This window comes from Bidens hawaiensis, unplaced genomic scaffold, assembly GCF_021521415.1.
Source record: "Bidens hawaiensis isolate Kalapana, Puna unplaced genomic scaffold, B.hawaiensis_p1.1 tig00008858_1, whole genome shotgun sequence".
Taxonomy (NCBI): Eukaryota; Viridiplantae; Streptophyta; class Magnoliopsida; order Asterales; family Asteraceae; genus Bidens; species Bidens hawaiensis.
In genome coordinates, this window is record NW_027491639.1 from 1361 (window position 1) to 25100 (window position 23740).

At 41.5% G+C, this 23740-nt stretch overlaps 1 pseudogene across 1 annotated transcript; it reads left to right on the plus strand.

Moving 5' to 3' along the window:
- The first annotated feature begins 1932 nt into the window (after window positions 1–1932).
- LOC143530164 (putative sulfate transporter 3.3) lies at window positions 1933–21159 on the plus strand (annotated as a pseudogene). The gene is made up of 13 exons (XR_013134804.1): window positions 1933–2485; window positions 2605–2653; window positions 3124–3328; window positions 4910–5081; window positions 17782–17847; window positions 18619–18732; window positions 18819–18935; window positions 19022–19148; window positions 19238–19524; window positions 19714–19904; window positions 20462–20544; window positions 20635–20711; window positions 20828–21159. The product of XR_013134804.1 is annotated as a putative sulfate transporter 3.3 (transcript).
- The last annotated feature ends 2581 nt before the right edge of the window (window positions 21160–23740 follow it).

Genomic DNA, 23740 nt, shown 5'->3' on the forward strand with positions numbered 1-23740 from the left:
GTTTTGTCTCAATATATTTAATATAATATAAAGTCTCTTTATTTTTAATATAAAGAATCCTCTATGTTAATGATATATTTTCAAGGACATTTTACTTTGTAACAATTATGCAATATTTGGTCAGATATATGATGTGTAAGTTATTAAAGTACTTTTACAATATTAGTTCAAGCTTTTCATGGTATTGTGATAATTGCTTGTTAGAGGATTTGGAAGGCGAGGAACAAGAAAATGTTCGAAAGTAAAGAGGTCAAGATTGAGGAGATTATAAGGGATATAAAGTCGTTTGGCTTTTTATGGTACACATATAGGTCGAAAAAGATACCGTTAGGTTGGTCAAGTTGGTGTAAGTTTGAGTTAATGTAATTTTTCTTTGCGTGCATGGTGGCCTTCCTCCGCCCTGTGGAGGTGGTCTGGTTGTTGGCTTTCTTTGTTAATAATACTCAGTTGGAAAAAAAAAAGCTCATTAATTTATATTTTTTAGAATGACTAAGTCGCGCGTACTATTAGGCTATGCGTAGTTGAGAAGCTACAAATTGGGGCGTTTTGCGCCGTGTGACGCCCAGTCAGCAAGGGTGAGAATTTGTTTTTGAGGTGTAATGGTGTAGGGGCTACAATAGTAATATCATAATAATAATATATATATGTATATATATCATCCACACACATTAAAATATAATAATAATAAAAAGAAAGGAAGAACAGGCGACAAAAGAACCCCGCCCCCGCCCTTTTTCGCCCTCATATCGCCGGCGGGGTGAGGGGGGTGTTTGCGCCCCTTCTCGCCCAAACTCGCGCCCCACCACACATGGCCTTATATACCATTATGCTAGAAGTCAGAACTCAAATATTGCATCCATTCTAGCATATAATACTATAATATACATTAATATGTACCAGTATCACCTTTAAAGAAAATAGTTGTAATTATTTTTCTAAGAAACTTATCATTGCCTACTTCCCCTAGTGATACACTGATGCCATATCAAACCAATATTTCAAAAAAGCATAACTTGCCTATAAAATCCCCTTTTTCTTTTTGCCAAAATAAATATTAGGTTTACAAAATAATCCAAAACAAGATCATTAAAAATCTTCACCGTGTTTATAAGGAAATTCAGAACAGTCTCCTAGTCGGGTCAAGTCGTGTTTAACATCCCGGGCCTTTTCCTAGAGGGTTAATCCTAATGTACTTGTCAAATACGGCCATAAAATAGGTTTGCCTAGGCACAACGACCCAACACAGCTAAGACCAGGTCTAGATGTTGAACCCAATAATACTTACGTCTTCATGACTTCGTTATATAAAAACAAATCATTGATTAATTCATATAGTTAGTAAGAATCAAAGAAAACATATTGGCATTCATTTCAATAGTGTAATAACAATGACATGCATATAATCATAAAAAGTTAAAGTGCATGGAACTCTTTATATAATAAACTAAGCAAGTGACTAAGAAACATAATATGTGTAATTGTGTAAAGCTTAATATATTTTAGTAAAGTTATACAAAAATGATAATACATAAGTGATCATATATCTTTACAACCGTCTTAAACGTCACACCGACCATGTATATGTCATGGACAAGCTTCCTTTGTAAATTGTAACATCTGTGCATACACCAGAAATGCATTTAAGCCATGTCAACTAACCACCATTGAAGTCATGACCTGCAGCTTAGATAGGTGCACCATTCAAGGATAAGTAGCAATCAAGAAACACATAAAATAACCAATATTGTTTTTTTTATATATATTCCCACTTTTAACATGAATCAAAACCTTTTTTTTCAATTATTGATCCACTCATGAAACCAACCAAAACCCTTTGGGTTTATGTCCTTTTGTACTTACCAAGACTCCTAAAAGTTGCCTACCCCTCATCCACATACTATTTCATACCCATCCTTTTTTTTCTTGAAATAAAGTAAAAAAAATCAAGAAATTAAATCTCTCTCTCATCTTTTCAATTTAAAAAGTTGATGGATGTGTGTGGGGATGCATGTTTCATAACATGACATAAACAACACCAACTAGCTAGCTAGCTCATGACTCTTTATAAGTGCTAACACCCCCTCATATTGCTTCCATCTTATTATTCTTGTTCTTCCTCTATACACTCTAGTAATAATCTTGAACAACTCGTGTTATCGACACGATTATTAAGTTGTGTAACACAAAAATGGAGGGTAAGTTTGAAGAACATCATAACCCATGTGTAGAGATAGCCATGGAGACTCATAAGGTTGAGACACCACCTAAGAGAAGTAGTTTACAAAAGTTAAAAAATAGGCTCAAAGAAACTTTCTTTCCTGATGACCCTCTTAGACAGTTTAAAGGCCAATCCACTAAGCAAAAATGGCTTCTTGCCTTTCAGTACATTTTCCCTATACTTCAATGGTTTCCTCATTACAACCTTAATCTACTTAAATCCGATGTTGTTTCCGGTCTCACAATTGCTAGTTTAGCCATTCCTCAGGTAATTAAATCCTTGTCTTCTAATCCGGTTTACATATTTCGCATATGTGTTTGGATTTTATATTTGATGTAATAATGTTATGATATGAATCCAGTTTGGTTGTATGTTTTTGTTTTCAGGGTATAAGCTATGCAAAGCTTGCCAATCTTCCACCTATCGTTGGTCTATGTAAGTTTCGTTTTCGTTGATCATCAAGATTATTGATCGTTTCATGTTTCGTATTTGATCGTAGAAAGGATTTTGTTAAGCGAACCGGTCTATCCTCCTATGGGCTTATAATATAATGGTTAAAAATTTGTGAAAATGGCAAAAAGACACCATACTTAACATGAACAAATAAATTTCAATAGTGAAAGGAATACAATAAGAATCTTTAACTTTATACATTTAAAATAAAATGTTACTTTTGCATTTATGATAAGAATAATTGCTTGTTTACATTGAACAAATCGACAAGCGATTAACATAAATACACAAGTAAAATCCAGAATGCATGTTTGAAGCCATTGTTTGTGGCTTCAAACATGTTTTTGCCTAGTTTTTGACAAACACTACGCAAAAACAATAAATAAATACACACAACATTTTAATGATCACAAACATTTATATGATTAATATTGTTTGGTTATATGGTGTAGATTCGAGTTTTGTGCCACCGCTAGTGTATGCTGTGCTAGGGAGCTCGAAAGATTTAGCAGTTGGACCAGTGTCGATAGCATCGCTATTGATGGGATCAATGCTAAGACAAGAAGTGTCACCAACCCTTGACCCTATTTTGTATCTTCAGTTGGCTTTCACTTCAACCTTCTTTGCAGGACTCTTTCAAGCCTCTGGATTTCTAAGGTCCCCACACTCCTTATAAACATGTAACAGTCTAATATATGGTCAACTATCATCATTGACCGCATCTAAACTTGATCCAATATGTTAATCTAACATGAAAAATGTCTATTGGTGGACTAGTGGTCAAATATAGTCAACGGTCATCATTGGCCATGAGTTTACTAAAAATATAATATGTTAATTTTATTTGCGGTAATCGTAGTGGTAACAAAAGAAAATTAACATTGACAGTCAATCTGACTATAGAAATCTGATGAAATATGTAGTAAAATCATGGTAAATAGCAGTGTTTTGAAAACCGGTTCAAACCGGATGGTTGAACCGGTTAAACCGGATTTCGCACAGCTGGCCGGTATTTTGAGCCCGGTATTTTTGGCCGGTTTGTTAGAACATCATACCATCGGTTTTTTCCTAAAATACCAGTTTTTACCGGCAACCCGGTTTTAAGTACGAGAATTTTTTATATTTGCGGCTCATATTTTTCCAAATTTACTTTTAACCTAACAATTAACGTTCAAATGTGTAAATTTTAGGACTATATTTTTTTAAAACTGAGTGTTTTTTGTATTATTTTTTTAATATATATTAACTTTTGAATTATTTTTTGTTATGAAATCATTTACTTTTGAGTTATTTTTGGAGTTGAAGTTGAATTTATAGAAAATTGTAAGGTAAACTATTCAACCGGTTGAACCTCCCGGTATAACTCGGTTCAACCGGTTGTACTATTTTTTAGTCCAATCCGGTACAAGTAAAATACCGATTTTTAAAACATTGGTAAATAGCCATTTGACTAAATTTGAAACAACCTAACTGTTCGACCATTCAATAAATAACTTATTATAAAAGTTTATTCAATCATAAGTTGACACCTGTCTTAAAAAATCATACTTTCTAGGGACAAAATGGTGGAATTCACATGACAAAATGGTGGAATTCACATTTTGACACTCTTGTAAAATTTGCACATCTAAGATATTACCAACCAAATGATGTCATAAGTCCATGAAATTCACGCTTTAACGACATTTATTGCATGTCATGTCAAATGGGCGATGTTGATCTCTCTTTGTCAAAAAAAATTATATGGGTCATGTCGAAAGGGGGACCGAGCCATTCTTTCCAAATAATGTATAATTTTTTTTTAATGCATGATGTATAAAACATCATCATCATCATCGTACTCAGTATATCCCACCAATAGCAAAGCTATGGTAGGGTCTGAGGAGGGTAAGATGTAGGCAGCCTTACCTCTACCCCATAGGGATAGAGAGGCTGCTTCCGGTGAGACCCTCGGCTCGATAGTAGTTTTGCATCAAGCCTTGGACATAAGGCACATAGCACTCAATCATTGGGACACCGGCTGCTCGGTGCATGTACCCTTATCTTTCAGCTATCAACGCCACTACATGATGCCTGATTAACCGTCCGTCACTTTTAACGTTATTTTCACGAGATTAGTAAAATAACGTCAAAATTAGTGCAATTTCACTTTTGCCCACCTGAGGGTTCACACATATATATATCATATGATGTATAAAACATGTAACATATATTTTGATGATGTTTATGTGTTTATAGGCTTGGGTTCATAATTGACTTCTTGTCAAAGGCTACACTTATTGGATTCATGGCTGGAGCAGCAATCATAGTATCACTTCAGCAACTCAAAGCCCTTCTTGGGATCACTCATTTCACTAAAGAAATGGGTTTGGTTCCTGTCATGTCTTCTGTTTTTCATAATACTAAAGAGGTAATTTATTATTATTATTATTATTATTATTATTATTATTTGAAGAGGTATGTACCCGCCTCAACACCGAGCAAGGCGGGTCAACCCACAAGATAAAGACATTATGAAGACACAAAGCCAAAACCTATGCGCATGGCGCATACAAAACATCCTCAGGCATCATATGCCCAGGCACACATATGCTCGCGCATCACATATTGCGCGCGGCGCATCAGCGCGCGGCGCATATCACATGCTCGTGCATATCACATCTGCCCAGACACACATGCTCGCGCATCACATATGCGCGCAGCGCATCAGCGCGCGGCGCATATCACATGCTCGTGCATATCACATCTGCGCATGAAATATCTGCGCGTGAGAATAAAGAGAAGACCTCGCGCATCCTCAAGATGGGCGCATATCACACGTGCGCATAATCAACCTCGTCCTTATCCCAATCAGGATTAGGGCAACCTTGATTGTGCACGTCAGACAACCTTCCAGAAGGCATCTTTTTAAGGAGAAAGAATATGCTGATGTTGATAGCTGCCAAATGAAAGGTCGACAACTCAGCATGACACATGTGTTACCACGTGATTACAACCAACGAGAAAGCGCCAGGTGTCCCAGAGGACACGTGGCGCAGTGCGATTGGAGGAAGCCAACGAGGTTGAGCCCAACCGGTGGTAACCCTAGCACTATAAATACAGCATCAACTCCACTTTGATGACACATTCATACTCAATCATTGACAGTTACAAGCAGTGATAACACATTCAATCATATTGAATCACATTCACTCACAGTCAGTTACATACAAACAGACAGTCTCACAATCAAAAGGGTATTCAGCTATTCAGCAATACCCTGGAGATTCTCTTACACACACTATTATCTTCTCCACAAAGATACTGATTCTCACGCCGGAGGGTTACCTCAAAGAGGACCCCTCTGTCCCTTTCTGAGGGGTAAGTAACGGCGCTGTTCATTTTGTAGGTGGAAGAACACAGATCCAGAGGAACCATCGGTGAAACAGTATAATCACACTCGAGGAAAGTAGATCTGCTACCAGGGAGTAGATCCACGTTTCTTCATTGGCGCCATCCACTGTTACAAACGGCAATCAGATCTCATCAGATCTATAAAAAAAAAAAATCAATCACCATGGTTTCTGGAGTTCGTAACGTTGATCAAGCTCTGGAGGATATTGAACGTGAGGGTGTTAACGACGGACAGCAGGTTCTGAGGGTTCCGCGTGATTCTACGCGTACCACCAGCAACCGTCCCTTCCTCACAACCCCTCACGGCCAGACTGAAACTCCTCCAGACGATCTCACGTTACAAAATATGGCCGGCGCGAAGCTGAAAGGACCAATGGGTCCAGAAGATGAAGCAAATGATCCGAATGAATGGCTCATAAACGAGCAGCGGCGTCTGATTGAAAAGTACAACGAAATGGTCAAGCAGAAGAAGCTAGCCGACCAAACACAAAGGCAAGCTTTTGATAAGCAGACTACAAAGAGGCCGCGGCGCGCCGGAAGAAGGACATTCTGTTCACACTGCACACACTGAGTTCAGTGATGAAGAAGTGCATAGCATGAGGAAGACACGGGATACTCATGCAGGAGGCTCACAGCTCCGCGCGCCTGTGAACATGGCGCCTGGAGCCAGAGCAGATCTGGATCTGCACATGCCGTACAGCCCACCGGTCAGAGGGCAAGTGGACGTAACCACGCCCTACAGACCAGCCATCCTGGTAAAACACTCAAAGTTTACTGCGCGCATCGCGCAGGCTCCCATCCAGCACAAGACAAAGATGCAACTGGTCTGGGCAAATATGATGGCACAACAGATCCAGATGACTTTTTGCAAGGTTTCTATAACACGGGAAACCTAGAGAGCTGGACGATGCCAACATGGTGTCATATGTTTGCTCGCTGCCTCACGGGCGCAGCGCGGGGTATGGTTCGAGAGCTTGCCGACAGGGCAAATTGATGGGTTCGAGGAACTATTAGAAAAGTTCCAAGCCCACTTCGTACAGCAGCGCAGGCACACGCGCGATCCTGATGACATCATGCACTGCATACGCAGGAATGATGAAACGATTGAAGATTACATCACTCGTTCAATCAGGAATCCCTGGCAATCGGGGGTATAACTGAGCAGCTCCTGCGCGTGGCCTTTATACAAGGAGCGCGCAGTGATCAACTCCGCCGGGCTCTCGTAAGCAAAGATGGTATGCCCACCACGTGGGCCAAGCTAATGGAGGCATCGCGAGTTTTCGCGAGAAATGAGAAACAGATTGCCCAAGATAGGGCAAGAGAAAGAGCGCATCAGGCAGAATCACCGCGCAGCAAAGAGAAGAGAGCCAAACAGAACTCTGTATGGTCCAGGTTGCAGCCAACAAGTTTTTCTTCAGCGGAAAAAACAAGCGCAATCAACCTCACCCCAGCCCCAAAAAGAAGTTCGTAATCGCGGGGAGGGTGACAAGAGGGAGGGCGGCAGAGATCCTAGCAGACCTCTGCCAAGAATATGGACGCCCCTCACTAAAACACCTTCACAGGTGTTAAGTACTGAGAATGTCCAATTCAAGCCCCCCAAGCAACTACACTACAAGGGACCGCAAAACAGTGGCAAATATTGTGAATTTCACAGGTCCCCGGGCCACAACACCGACGCATGCCATCATTTAAAGGATGCGATCGAGAAGGATGTAAAGTCAGGCAGGCTGGCTCACTTGGTAAAAAACCAAAGAATAGAAGATGAGCAACCGGAAGGAGCCTCTGCCAGCAAGAAATACAAAAGAATCTGTGTGGCTGAGGGGGGACGACAAGGGCAGACGTCAAAAAAGAGAAGCGCGCAAATCCACGGAGATTGGCGCGAGCAGCAAGTCATCTTCCCAAGAATCAGGGGAGGCCCTTCAATAAGCAGTCCTCTCGTCATCACCACACACATTGCTCATTACGAAGTGTCAAAGGTCCTGGTGGACACTGGAAGCGAATCTGACATTATGTATGAGCAGTGTTTCAGAAACTTAGACACGGCAGACCAAGCGCGGCTCGAAATTGTGAACGCACCAATCTGTGGTGTCTCAAATGAAATCATACATCCCCTAGGCCAGATTCAGTTTGAACTAACTATGGGGGATGATGAGCACAAGCGAGCCGAAGTTGTCAACTTTTTGGTCTTGCCCACCACGTCATGCCACAATATGATCCTGGGTAGGGGAACGATTGCCCAATTTAATGCTGTACCGTCGCCAGCGCACGGCGCATTGGGGTTCCCTACACCAACAGGCGTAACATTTGTTTACCGCGATCATTTGTGCGCAGTGACAAGCACGCCGCGGGAAGGGAGAATGAAACTTCCAATGGCTGACAATGCGCCAGAGAAGTGGATTTTAAACCCAAAATTCCCAGAGCAAACTGTCACAATTGGCGCTACCATTTCAGACGAAACGAGATTGAGAATGAAAAAGTTGCTCACAAAATACACGTCGGTTTTCGCGTGGCAACACTCCGATATGACGGGGGTCCCGCGAGACTTGGCGCAACATTCTCTTAACACGTTCAAGTCGGTGGAGCCAATTGCTCAGAAAAAGAGAATCATGGGGGATGAAAAGGCGAAGGCCATGAATGAGCAAGTGGAGGACCTGTTGCGCGCAAACATCATCCGCCCGATCCGATACCAGACATGGGTAGCCAATCCTGTGATGGTAAAGAAAAGCAACGGGTCATGGAGAATGTGTATTGACTTCAAGGACCTCAACAAAGCATGTCCGAAAGACTGTTACCCCCTCCCAAACATCGACGCAAAGGTGGACTCCGTGGCGCCATTCAAGCTCAAATGTTTCCTGGATGCCTACAAAGGCTATCACCAGATTCAAATGGCACCACAGGATGAAGACAAGACTGCCTTCAGAACCGACAAGGGTGTTTTTTGTTACACAAAAATGCCCTTTGGTTTAAAGAATGCGGGCGCAACCTATCAGAGACTTATGGATTCGGTTTTCAGTGAACAAATCGGAAGAAATCTAGAAGTCTACGTTGATGATTTGGTGATCAAGAGCAGGGAGGAGAGACAAATGCTCAAAGACATCGAGGAAACTCTTCAGCGCCTAACGGAAGTTAACATGAAGCTCAACCCGAGCAAATGTACTTTCGGCGCAGAAGATGGGAAATTTCTTGGTGTAATGGTCACTAAGGATGGTTTCAAGGTGAACCCTGAAAAGGTGGAAGCCATCCTTGACATGCCTTCACCATCCACCATGAAAGAGGTTCAGAAGCTGAATGGTAGATTGGTGTCAATAAACAGGTTCCTAGCGAACCACGCCAGCAAATCTACTCCATTCGTTAACACATTGAGGAACTGTTTGAAGAAGAGCCAATTCAAGTGGACGCCTGAGGCTGAGCAAGCTTTCACTGAGATAAAAGAATGTCTCATAAAGTTGCCAGCGCTCACAGCTCCACTTCCTGGCGAAACCCTTACATTGTACCTGTCAGCTGGAGACCGCGCGATCGGCGCAGTATTATTGGTGGATCGCAAGGGGATCCAAACGCCAATATACTATGTGAGTCGGGTGCTCACAGACCCTGAGACGCGCTATTCCATCATGGAAAAGTTAGTTTTGTCACTAACACACGCGTCGCGCAAGCTCCATAGATACTTCAATGGTCATCCTATTGAAGTTCTAACTGGTTACAACATCCAGCAAGTCTTGCGACGCCCCGCGCTCTCCGGAAGGCTGACAAAGTGGGCGCTGGAATTAGGTGAACACACGATCACTTATAAGCCCCGTCCAGCGATAAAGGGTCAAGTTTTGGCGGATTTCATCACGGAAATCCCAGAGGGAAAGATTGAAGAAGCTCAGCGCGAGGTAGACCCTCCGCGAGCAAATGATGAAGAAGATGTTTGGAGGCTATTCACTGATGGAGCCTCCAACAACGAAGGGTCCGGCGCAGGCCTCAAACTGGTGGACCCTGATAATCATGAATATACTTATGCTATTAGGTTGGACTTCAAGAGTACCAACAATGAGGCTGAGTATGAAGCCCTGCTGGCTGGTCTGCGCATCGCGCGCAAGTTTGGGGTTAAAAGACTAGAGGCGCATGTTGATTCTTACTTGGTAGCTGCTCAGGTCAACGGCCTATATGACGCCAAGGAGAACACAATGCCTCTGTATCTAGAGCAGGCAAAAAAGCTCGTTGAGCAGTTTGACTTCTTCAGAATCATACACATCTCGCGCAGCGAAAACAAGTCCGCTGACGCGTTGAGTAAAATGGCATCAACTAATTTTGATCACTTTGGCAAAGATGTCAGGGTGGAAGTAATGAGCAGCCCGTCAGTGCAAACGCAATCGGTCCTTGTAATTCATACAACCCCTTCATCCTGGATAACTCCAATAATGGAATTCCTGAAGGAGGGGAAGTTACCGGACGATCGCGCACAGGCGAGAAAGATAAGACACAAGGCACAGAACTATGAATTACTTGATGGTACATTATATCGGCGCTCTTATCTTGGACCGCTCATGAAATGCCTGGATGCTGAAGAAGCAAGCTATGTGATTAGGGAGATTCATGAAGGAATCTGTGGAATTCACGCTGGTCCGCGCATGGTGGTTGCCAAGGCGATGAGCTCAGGCTACTATTGGCCAGGCATGTACTTGGATGCGCTAAAAGAAATCCAAAAATGCAAGGCATGTCAGAGCTACGCGCCAAACACCATGCGTCCAAAGAACAACTTGATTCCAGTGACCTCCGCATGGCCTTTCCACAAATGAGCCATTGATATTGTGGGGCCCCTGCCGCAAGCGCAAGGGCGAGTGAAATTTTTGGTAGTGGCGATAGACTATTTCACAAAATGGGTTGAGGCCAAGCCACTAGCAAAAATCACAGCTGAGGCGATGAAGCAATTTATCTGGAGCCACATCATTTGCCGTTTTGGCCTTCCTATGGAAATTGTGAGCGACAATGGCAAACAATTCACTGACAGGAAGATATCAAGCTGGCTCAAAGAATTGCACATCAACCAAATCTTCACGTCGGTCTACCACCCTCAGGGGAATGGCCAAGTGGAGCGCGCGAATCAAAGTTTGCTAAATGGGCTGAAAAAAAGGTTGGAGGGAGAATCCCATTCTTGGGTCGAAGAGTTACCTAATGTCCTGTGGGCGCACAGGACATTAAGCAAAACTAGCAATGGCGAATCCCCGTTCAGCCTAACCTATGGGACAGAGGCTATGATCCCAGCAGAAATTGGATGCCCATCCCATAGGGTACTCATGATGAGCAAAACTGATAACGAGCGCGAAAGAAGATTGGACCTTAACTTGCTTGAAGGGCGAAGAGAAGCGGCTATCATCAATGAAGCTAGATACAAGAAAAAGCTGGAAAAATATTATAATCAGTGCGTTAAAGAGTGCCACTTCAAGAAAAATGATTTTGTCCTTCGAAACAATGAAGCTAGTCGCGCAATACCCCCAGGAAAAATGTCCCCCAATTGGGAGGGACCTTATCAAATTTCAGAAGATTTGGGGAAAGGCGCGTACACTTTAAAAGATTTGAATGGAAAAAAGATACCGCGCGCGTGGAACGCGGCACAGCTTAGAAAATGCTTCATGTAAAAGTTCAAATATGTAATCAAGGCTTTTAAGCCATCATGAATGATGATTCGCGCTATCTTTCAATATTTGTTCTATTACCTTTGCATACATGTTTCACACTTCCTTTATTAATTTGGAGCAATATGACAATACTATATTGACTTCAAAACAAAATAAAACGAAGTAAAACATACATGCGCGAGCCTTAGCTCAAACGCGTTAACGAGTCTTAACTCTAAAACATCAGGGCCTTAGCCCAAACATACGAGCCTTAGCTCAAACACGTTAATGAGTCTTAACTCTAAACACGTCAGGGCCTTAGCCCAAAACAAAGAGCCTTAGCTCAAAACACTCACAAACATCCATCTTACACCCCGCGCAGCTTGATCATAAAACTCCTTAAACGACTAAGGCAAAGTACATGCCATAACATAGTCGTTAAGGTCTCAGGTTCGAGATCGCGCGAGGAATCATAGTGGATATCTGAGTAACACATGCTGACATGTAATGGCTAAAACTCATACTTCCATGTAAAAACAGCGCGACTATGACGCGCGAAAAAGGAATTGTGAAAAGTTATCGCGCATGTCAGCATAAACAAGATGCTGCGAAACCACTTACAAAATACGACTATGGTTAAGTGAATAATTTCCTTACAACCTTGTTCTTATTTTAACGTGCAACCATATCTTATATCTATACAAGCAAACATGAAGAGATGAATGGAAATGCGCAAGATGTGAAAAAGAGAAAACAAGTTTCATTCCATTGGATTGAAATTTACAAGTATGATGAGTTACAAATTACAAGTATAAAAAATTAAATATGTAAAATTTGATGAAGGGCTTCTCAAGTCTCCACGTCGACGTCAGCCGCTTCATCACCCTCATCATCTCCCGCAGCATCTGGCGCGGTCTGCTCCTCATCTCCGAACTGACCATAGTCAAGTTCTTCCTCCTCATTGGAGTCTTCGATCACAACGGTGTCAGGAGCAGATTTTTTCGCCGCACCAGAACCGCTGGTAGGGCCAGCATCCCCCGCGCCACCATCATCGCCACCAGCCCTCTCGCATTCATCGAGCAACTTCTTTAGTGCGCCGAGGTCAGGCTGGTCAGCAAGCGCAGCTATCTGCAAAATCATTAGAAAAGTATTGAGTACAAAACACTTGGAAAAATTAGTCAAGTAAAACTCATTAAGGTCAAGGTACCTGCATAAGGATGGGGATGGGAGTATTCATGTACTTTTCCCCCACCGCGGCCATGTCCGCGCAGGCCGCATCGCTCTTGTAAGGGTACTCGGATGGGTTCTTCCTCAACATGCCATATTCATACCCATCCGTAAACCCTTCAGCTAGGCCCACCAAGCGCGCGGCGGCATTGCAGTCCATCACAAGGGCCTGAAACTCGGCGGAATATTTCATCGCCAAAGCGCAGCGAGTTATGCCATGTGACACCAGCCATTGGCGATCCTGCGCTGAGGCCAGCAACAGACGTCTCGAGGACAGGAACCTGGGAGTTTAATAACTCAACAGTTTCCTTAGTCTTTTGTAGCTCCTCCTTATCAGACGCTGCTGCCGCCAAGATTTTTTCATTCTCCGCCTGCGCAGCACCAAGTGCTTCCTGGCTGGACGCCGCCGTCGCCAAGGCCTCATCTCTATCGGCCTGCGCGGCCGCCAACTCCCTCTTCAGGCGCGCAACCTCGCTCTCCAATGATGATTTTTCAGTGATACTCTGGACGATAGCTTGGTCACGCGCCTCAGCCTGCTGTTCCAAGACACGCACTCTACGCGCGTACTTGGCAACTTCGGCCTCCGCCAACTGCTGCTTCTCCCGCGCAGCTTGGAGCTCATGCCCGCGCTTAATATAGGCGGTGTTGGAACTTGCTCTATTTTCGCTGAGCTCCGCCTGGAGTTTCTCAGCTCGTGCGCGAGCATCAGAAAGGTTCCAGGCAGCCACCTTAGCCTCTTGCTGGGCTGCCACAAGAGCATCGCGTACTTTAATATAATCGCGATGAAGCTCTTGGGAGGCAGCAAAGAAAGCTGACCCAGCGAAAATGTGATCGTTGAGCAAGTCAGCGCGAGTGCGCTCCTCCTGATACCTCCTTTCAGTAGGAGGCACGGCATGAGCCCAGAAGTCCTCGCATACGCCCATGGATTGGAAGGAACTTTCTTCATTAATATTCCATCTCGGGCGATAAACGTGGTCACCTTCATACAAAACACAAGAAATGTTCTAAGTCATAAAACATACTTATATGGAGGTACGCGCAGCGGAGCAACAAATTAAAACATACCTGCGGGGATGAAGCAGAAAAGTCAGCGCCAGCCCCACCAGAAGTATGCGCTGCGAAGGCTTGTGGCATCGCAGGGCTGGCGCGGTCTCCCAAGGAGTCCTCAGCTTGAGCCCCCTCATCCTCCTCATCTTCTTGAATAGGCCTCTTCTCCTGCGACCTGGGGGGCTCCAAACCAGCCTTGCGGAGAGGGCTGCGGGTAGGAGGAGGCGAGGGAGGTTTCGACGCCGCCAGTTCGGCGCGCAATACGGCTTCCTGCTCTTTTGTAACCCCAATAAGGGGAGAATCAGCACTAGCAGGAGCAGGACCAGAACCAGCGGCGCCGCCAACGGCGCCAGGAGTGTCGCCAGCAACTTGTACGCCAGCTACAACTCCTATGAACAAATCAACAAGGAAAAATGGTTTATGACTGAATCCAAAAGAAAAATAAAGAAGACAAGTGTGCAAAACATACCTTGGCGCAATTCTGTTCGCGCGGCGAACATCGCCATAAAATTCATTCTACCCTTTTCAGAGGGTAGAACAGGGGACTCCGAAGCAGCCCCCGGCGCAGCCTCAGCACCTTGTGGCGCCTGTGGCTCATCTGCAACCGTCGCCGGTTCTGCAAACATTCAAGGAGGAAAGGTTTAATAACAATTCAGCCAGATGAAGATAAATAAAGTATACCTGTTGCAGGCGCGGCACTGCTTCTCTCTTCAGCCGCGCGAAAGGAGGAGGCGACGCCACCATACCTCAAGTGGACAGGAGGTCTGCCCACTCTCACAGGCAGGGAAGCTAAAGAAACCTTTGTGGTAAACACCTGGGTTTCCTTAGGTCCCTTCGTTTGAGCATGGGGATGAGCGACAGGGGTGTCATCTTTCTTCTGTTTCTTACTGGCCCCTGCGCCAGATTTCCCCTTAGCTTTGCGCTTTAGTAGGGGCGCCTCCTCTTCCTCCTCCTCCTCTTCCGCGAGCTCTAGCTCGTAGTTTTCAAGCGCATCTACAAAAACAACCAACAGAACTGTTAATAAACTTGGGTATTCTAAAGGAATGAGCATAAGTGCGAAGGCTTACCAGGCGCGTCACTGTCAAAGTCAAATTCCAGATCCACTGGGATGAACATGTCATCGAAGCGATCTGGGAAACCAACTTCCCCAGCGCCAAGCGCGACGGAGCCACCCTCCACTTGTTCATCATAAGCGGCAAGGACATAATCCTTGGTGACTGCGCAAAAACAAGTCAAGTGATATCAGCAAAATAATTATGTTCGCGCAGAAAAAATAAATAAAGCAATGAAATAAACTTACACAACCCGTCGACTTGGATAACGGGCTCAAGCGCGCTGTCGGCCCATAGCTTACTCATGCCGACCCCCACCAGCGCCTCCTCGCAAATTTTCTTCGCGAGGGATGGTTCGGCGGTCAGTTTCTTAACCCAGGCGCCAGTTGGGTTCTTGAGGACACCCTCATCCGCAGGCGCAGAAGAGATAGAGCGCATGGTCATACGGATGGGTATCACACCAGCCCTAATGTAAAAGAACCTCTCAGACCAGTCATGAAGGCTCTTGAATGAAACAGTGGAGCACTTCACCTTCTGACTGCGAGGAATGAAGGAGATCCAATAGTGATGGATCTTGGGCTTGTAAAAATATTGAAAGCGCCGAGGAGTGGGTTCCTCGCGCTGGGATTTGCACATGAACTCAAAGTGAGTCACGCGCACGAGTCCAAACGGATGGACTTGGGATATATGAATCCCATAGAACTTCAGCAGTGCACCCACAAACCTTGTCATCGGGAGACGAAGGTTGCAGTGGGTGAAAAAGTGGCTATATAGGGATATATAGCCGGCAGGCGGGTCCGCCGCCTTTTGCCCGGACCTAGGCAACATGCAGCCAAACAGGGTGGGAAAGCCCTGAGAGGCGATGAGGTTGTCGAGATCGGCCTGCTTCAATTTGCAGAGGATTTCATTCCACCTTTTGGTGGCCTTGGTCCTCCCTACTTCCTCCGATGTGGTCTCAACAACCCTCTTCCCTTTCCCCTTTTGCTTCAATGTCGACATCACCACAGATTTCACACGGCGTCTTCGAGAGGCAACAGAGGTGATTGAGGGGCTAGACGAGTCTGAACTATCAGACATACAACTGCAGCAGCAGATAATCGAGAAATCGAAAAGATGAAAACACTCAATTCAGAATATGAAAGGCAGAAACTCGAAAATTATCAACAATGAAGATGAAGATAAAAAATTTCCTAAGGGCCTCCTTTTATAGGCCCAGGAGAGAGAAATGTGGCAGCTGATCGGATTTCACGCGCCCCCACTCGCGGGTGCAAGCCAACGAGGGCGCGACACGTGTCCCTAACACTGTTGAGGGGACATAAAATTGTAACCGACCTGCCACGGAGCAGAGACGCGCCCCCACTCGCAGGTGCTAACCAATGCGAGCGCGACACGTGTTCAAGACAGCTGTGTGAGGGGACGTGAAAGGCAACTGTAGCACCTCGAGCACACGAAACGTCTGACATGTTTACGGCGCACGTCACCACCAACTAACCACGTGTTCGACCCGTCGTTTTCAACCCTTCGTTTTCAACCAAATGGATAGAACTTCGCGCAACGATGGAAGCAACCAGGAAAACGACAAAACCCCATTTAAAGACAAAAATCAGTAAGTCTAATATCCATCTTACCGCGCTCGCGCGAGATAAGACACACATTAGACTGGGGGGGCTTGAAGAGGTATGTACCCGCCTCAACACCGAGCAAGGCGGGTCAACCCACAAGATAAAGACATTATGAAGACACAAAGCCAAAACCTATGCGCATGGCGCATACAAAACATCCTCAGGCATCATATGCCCAGGCACACATATGCTCGCGCATCACATATGCGCGCGGCGCATCAGCGCGCGACGCATATCACATGCTCGTGCATATCACATCTGCCCAGACACACATGCTCGCGCATCACATATGCGCGCAGCGCATCAGCGCGCGGCGCATATCACATGCTCGTGCATATCACATCTGCGCATGAAATATCTGCGCGTGAGAATAAAGAGAAGACCTCGCGCATCCTCAAGATGGGCGCATATCACACGTGCGCATAATCAACCTCGTCCTTATCCCAATCAGGATTAGGGCAACCTTGATTGTGCACGTCAGACAACCTTCCAGAAGGCATCTTTTTAAGGAGAAAGAATATGCTGATGTTGATAGCTGCCAAATGAAAGGTCGACAACTCAGCATGACACATGTGTTACCACGTGATTACAACCAACGAGAAAGCGCCAGGTGTCCCAGAGAACACGTGGCGCAGTGCGATTGGAGGAAGCCAACGAGGTTGAGCCCAACCGGTGGTAACCCTAGCACTATAAATACAGCATCAACTCCACTTTGATGACACATTCATACTCAATCATTGACAGTTACAAGCAGTGATAACACATTCAATCATATTGAATCACATTTACTCACAGTCAGTTACATACAAACAGACAGTCTCACAATCAAAAGGGTATTCAGCTATTCAGCAATACCCTGGAGATTCTCTTACACACACTATTATCTTCTCCACAAAGATACTGATTCTCACGCCGGAGGGTTACCTCAAAGAGGACCCCTCTGTCCCTTTCTGAGGGGTAAGTAACGGCGCTGTTCATTTTGTAGGTGGAAGAACACAGATCCAGAGGAACCATCGGTGAAACAGTATAATCACACTCGAGGAAAGTAGATCTGCTACCAGGGAGTAGATCCACGTTTCTTCATTATTATTATTATTATTATTATTATTATTATATACCCTTCGCGCAATTCTTCTGAATTTCTAATTGTATATTAATTTGTGGTGCAGTGGTCATGGCAAACTATCCTCATGGGTTTTTGTTTTCTTTTATTCCTGCTAGTTACAAGACACATTGTAAGTATATATGGCCATATGGAATTAATAGGGGTGAGCATAAAACATAAAAAACCAAACTGAAACCGAAAACACCAAAAAAACTGAACCGAAAAAACCAAACCGAATGAGAAACCGGCGGTTCGGTTTTAACCTTTAACAAAAACCGAAATATTGGTTTTAGTTCGGTTTTGTATTTTGTTAAGAACCGAAAAAACCGAACCGAACAAGTTTAACCAAAACATCTTAACCATAACCATTAAAACAAAATCTACAAATGACTATTTGTTTAGTTTAAGCATGTGAATAATAACAAATATATTTGGTTTCTACATATGGTTAATAACTAATAATTATAATACTGGTACTTTTAGTTTTGATATTGAATTTTGATATAATCTGTCTTTTCTTGTAACTTTTAATATTTGAGGTCTAAATGTTCAATATTTTATTAATCATTAGGTTTAAATAAAAAAATATATCATGCCCAATTTCAATATCTTAAGTTTATTTTTTTTGCCAAAAAAGTTTTGGCTCGATTAGCAAAACCGAAAAAACTGCATCCAAAACCGAACCGAACCCAAAAACCAGAAACCGAAAAAACCGAAACCAAACGGTTTAAAAAAAACGAAAGTAAATATATATGATTCACATTGGGCCTAATCTTTTTTAAGAATAAAATCAAAATATTTTCAAAAAAAAAAAAACTACAAATGTTTAAAAAGTAAATATAATTAATTTATAAGTTATGGTACTTATATATTTAATAAAATTAATATTTCTTATATGCAGAGTATTAAGAAGCCAAAGTTGTTTTGGATATCAGCAGGAGCACCTTTGCTTTAAGTTGTGGTCTCAACTCTCTTTGTTTTTGCTTTCAAAGCACAAAACCATGGCATTTCTGTGGTATATATTATTAATTATATCTACTTAATAATTTAACTACACATATTTAAATACAAAGTATAACTATTACTTAATGTGTTACATAGATTGGAAAACTAGAACAAGGATTAAACCCACCATCATGGAACATGTTACATTTTCACGGAAGCCACATCGGTTTAGTCCTGAAAACCGGTCTCATCACCGGCATCATTTCCCTAACCGTAAGCATACTACTTTCAGCGCATAGTTTAAAAACATATTTATAGCTCGTCATTATTAAAAAGGATATTTTTGTCATTTTACACAGGAAGGTATCGCGGTAGGAAGAACATTTGCTGCCATAAAGAATTACCAAGTTAATGGCAACAAAGAAATGATTGCAATTGGATTTATGAATGTTGTGGGCTCCACCACATCATGTTACGTCACTACAGGTCAGGTTTCGGGTAAAACTGGGTTCTGGTAAAAAATGGGCCCACATTAAAATATTTACCTAACTCATAACCCGAATCATTAATTGCAGGTACATTTTCACGATCAGCTGTTAACCACAACGCTGGAGCCAAAACCGCAGTCTCCAACATAATAATGGTTGTGACGGTTATGGTCACGCTTCTTTTCTTAATGCCGTTGTTTCAGTACACACCTAACCTCGTACTAGGCGCAATCATTGTCACGGCAGTCGTTGGTCTCGTTGATCTCCCGGCGGCTTACCAAATATGGAAAGTCGATAAATTCGACTTCGTGGTGATGTTAAGTGCTTTTTTTGGTGTTATATTTATATCGGTTCAAGAAGGACTCGCACTTGCGGTAAGTGTTTAATTAATCTCATAGTGTAACATAATTATAAGTTTGTATAAAACTAAAAATAAGTGAAATTTATAATTTGATTGGGGTTTATTTGGGGTATAAAAAAAGGACAAAAATCACAGTTTACTAAAAAATAAAACCATATGGACGAAAAACCGCAATTTACTCATTTGATTATTATATTTTTAGGTGGGAATTTCGATATTCAAGATGGTGTTGCAAATGACAAGACCGAAAACAGTGGTGTTGGGGAACATACCGGGTACTCATATATTTAGGAACAAACATCAGTACAAGGATGCTGTGTCAGTCCCAGGTTTCTTGATTTTAAGCATTCAAGCTCCAATTAGTTTTGCAAACTCCAATTATCTCAATGAAAGGTAAATTTACTTGATTTTGTAATAAGATTTAGTTCATTTTGGTGTTAAAACGGCCGTGTTCGTGGGTCCAACCCAACACGACCCGAACCCGAAAATCGTGTAAAAAACGTGAACCCGGACACGACCCGCATATTCACTGGTTGACCCGAACACATTTTGTTTTTTTTTGAACTTTCACATATTAGTACTATAAGTTTACGTTTACAACAAAAAATAAAAATTTATATAAAACAGTTACATTTCAGTTATAAAATCTTATGTCAATTTTTTTTTTTTACTTTTGTAAATTTTGACATAAAATACCCAACTAACCTAAATTATCACAGAAAAAATACATTTAAAAAATAAATAAACGGGTTAAACAGGTCAAACTTGTGAACCCGTCAAGTTGACATGAACCTTACTCATTTAGCTAAATGGGTTGACGGGTTCAGAACCCGAACTCTTTATACCAAACCCACAAATTTCATGTTATGATCGTGTCATGTTAAAAATTCACACCCCTATCATTTTATGGTTTTAAGTCATATTTGATTTTTTTTAATTGTTTCTTGAAGGATTTTGAGGTGGATACAAGATTATGAGGAAGAAGAAATGAAAAGCCATTCTGATCTCAAATTTTTAATTCTAGACCTTGCCGGTAATTCCTTAAATGAAAAGTCATTCGACTCGTTGATGCAACTTAAAAATAAAACTCTAAAAACGTTGTCTCGTTTTCGATAAATTTCAGCTGTAAGTGCCATTGATGCGAACGGAGTGATGTTTTTCCAAGAACTCAGAAGGGTATTAGAAAAGAAAGGTGTTGAGGTAAGTTGTAATTTTGTATAATAATAATAATCATATAATATTATTGATATACAAAAATAAAGACAGTTTTCTAGTTATGGTTAAAAAAAAATGTAACACTTTAAATTTGTTTACAGCTTGTATTGGTGAATCCAGTTGGAGAAGTGGTGGAGAAATTGCAAAAGGCGGACGGGACGCACGATCTTTTGCAACCGAATAATCTTTACTTGAAGGTAGGAGAAGCGGTTTCGTCGCTCTTTTCATCTATGAAAGTTGTGTCATGTTGAAGGAATGAATGTAGTGTGTTTCAAGTATTATAAAGGTTGTAGTGTTTTTTTAAGGTTTTGTTAGGGACCTAATATTGTAAGGTGCCTAGAAAGTAATGGGACAAATAGTTAAATATAGTTTTGTAACACCCATGTAATGTTTTGATTATTTATATGTTATAAGAAATAACATAGTATGGTTATAGAACATATTCTCTGAATTCAGTTTGGTAGGAGAAAAAGTTAGGAGTTAACACCATTTTATTCAAGTCACATTATGAAAAAAAAATGTATTAAAGAAAGATTTGAGAAAATAGCAATTAAAATGTTAGTTATAATGCATAAGTACCTAAAGGATTTTGACCAGCGATATCAAAGAACTGGATAAGGTTTTGTCTTTCTAAATGTTATGGGTTCAAGTCCAGTGATTGTAAAAAAAATGCAAGTAATAGAGAAGAATTTGAGAGTGTCTTAGCTGTCATTAAAGTTATTATCACATGTAGTTCAGTTGCATTTTAGTGTTTTACCGATTAACAATGCCCCAGTCCCCATCATGTAGCTCAGTTGGCTGAGAAGGGCATATAACTTGGAACAATAATCCTTTGGTTGTGGGTTCGAAGACTAATCCTAAGCACCAATTGCCTTGTCTTTGAGTGATCAGGGCTTACTTACCTCTAACGTAATGGGTCTAGGACGGTCTAGCGTTGGTCGATTTGCGTGCCCGGTATTACTCATTTTGGAACAATTAATGAGCCATGCCTCAAAGATTGCCCATTAAAGCCATCACGTCAACTTGATGGACCATGAAGGCATGAACTGTCATTTCTTAGTCCATGCACACAGCCCAACATAAGAAAGCCCAAATGTTCATTTTAGTTGGAAACTTGGAAATTAGGAATCACCATGTTTTGTTTCTCATAGTGTACTAGTGTACTACTGTACTCCCCAAAAGACTTCTAACTTCTTGCATGTGAAATTGTATGTGCACCATTTTGATTTGTTACAAATTAACAATTTGATCATTAAAAATCATTTATTTGTGTTTAACTCACCGTCTCTTGAAACCCAACAAATATAAGAATTAGTTTCATATATATCCTTACAAACATTAGAAATAACATATATACCAAAACAAAACTTAATATCTCATATATGTCCTTACAAAATAATTAAATTATCATATATGCCTTCACCAAATAGTTAAAGTATCATATATACACTAATTCATTAATAACAATTTAATAAATTATCATTTACCGTTATTTTTCTAATAACTTGCATATATGGCAATTTTTTTTAACTTCTCGTCTTTAACGACAACCAAATCGTCTCTCGCCACTTTTTCAAACATGCAAACCCTTCGAAGGTTATTGTATCGAATGGTCTACATTGTAAACCTTTTATCACATATAATCATACCATGGTAATATAATGATTTTTAAATTAATTTTAATGAATTGAGTATATATGATATATTAATAACTTTGTAAGTGTGTGTGTGTGTGTATGATATTTTTAGTTTTGCGTTGGTATATATGATATTTTCAATATTTGTAAAAGTGTGTATATGAAATTGCCCAAAAATATTTAAACTAAACTTTATAAAACTAATATTAACATGTTTAATAGATAATTAGCATACAAATACGAGTACATAAAATAAACTTATCAGCTCTACGTACGAATAATGTGTTATAAACTAGCTAGAAACTTAATCTGCATTTTAAAAATATACTATTTAAACAGTGTTAATTAGTCTAATGGATGATAAACATTGGTTTTATAGATAGTATACGTTGCACCTCACACGGTGTTGATGGTTCGACCTTTAGTTTTCAAGTTCGAATATTCTTCAATCAAAACTGAAAACCAAATGTAGAACGGAATTCTAATTCGACTCGGTTTATGTTTCGAACAGAATATCCTAATTTTAACAAGATGGTGTACAAGTATGGCTTTCGGCTCGGTTTCATCAGCTCGGCTTTGTAACTGGATGAATGTTTAATACGTTGTACAGATATGATTTTAACTTTTTTAATATCATATGGAAAACTCAACATAAGTTTATTTAATTAATTAGATTGTCAAATATAATACAAATTGTTATAAGAAACTTAAATTTGACTACCTTAGGGAAATAATTATCCAGTGCCACTTGTTAATTTAAAAATTATATATTCTCCAAGTTGCATTATGTAAAAATGCACGAGAAGGTTTGGAAAGAAAATATATATATACTATATTAAATGATAATAGTTTTTTCATTTTAAAACTTTTTTGTAATTTGTATCATGAGGATTTCATCTAAAAGAATAGTGTTTATGTAGTTTAAGTTATCATCCATAGTAAATGTTATAGGAATCAGATTCACGCATCGTAGTTTGAGACTTATGAATGATCGGTATCACTTGTCACGTCAATAAATAAAAAAAAAATCATTTGGGAGTGAAGAAACACTAATTGACCCCGGGCAGATTACGGATAATCTGGGGGTTAAATAGATGTTTCCCACGAGTGGTTAGGTCCGGCAAAGATGGTTCTTCTGATGACCTGCAAAACAGACACCGTGAGCTCGTCACTGAGAAGGGGGGTACCTCCTTGTGACCACCCTCCGGCGTGAGAATCATACTAGATTGCTCTTGAATATAAGTGTATATTAAGAGATTGCTAGAGAAGATAAGATAATGAGATATCAGATAATGTAAGATAATGTAATGTGTCCATACCATTCCAAGGTGTTGGAGTATTTATAGCCGAAGGTAGGTTTCCAAGAAGGTACAGCCG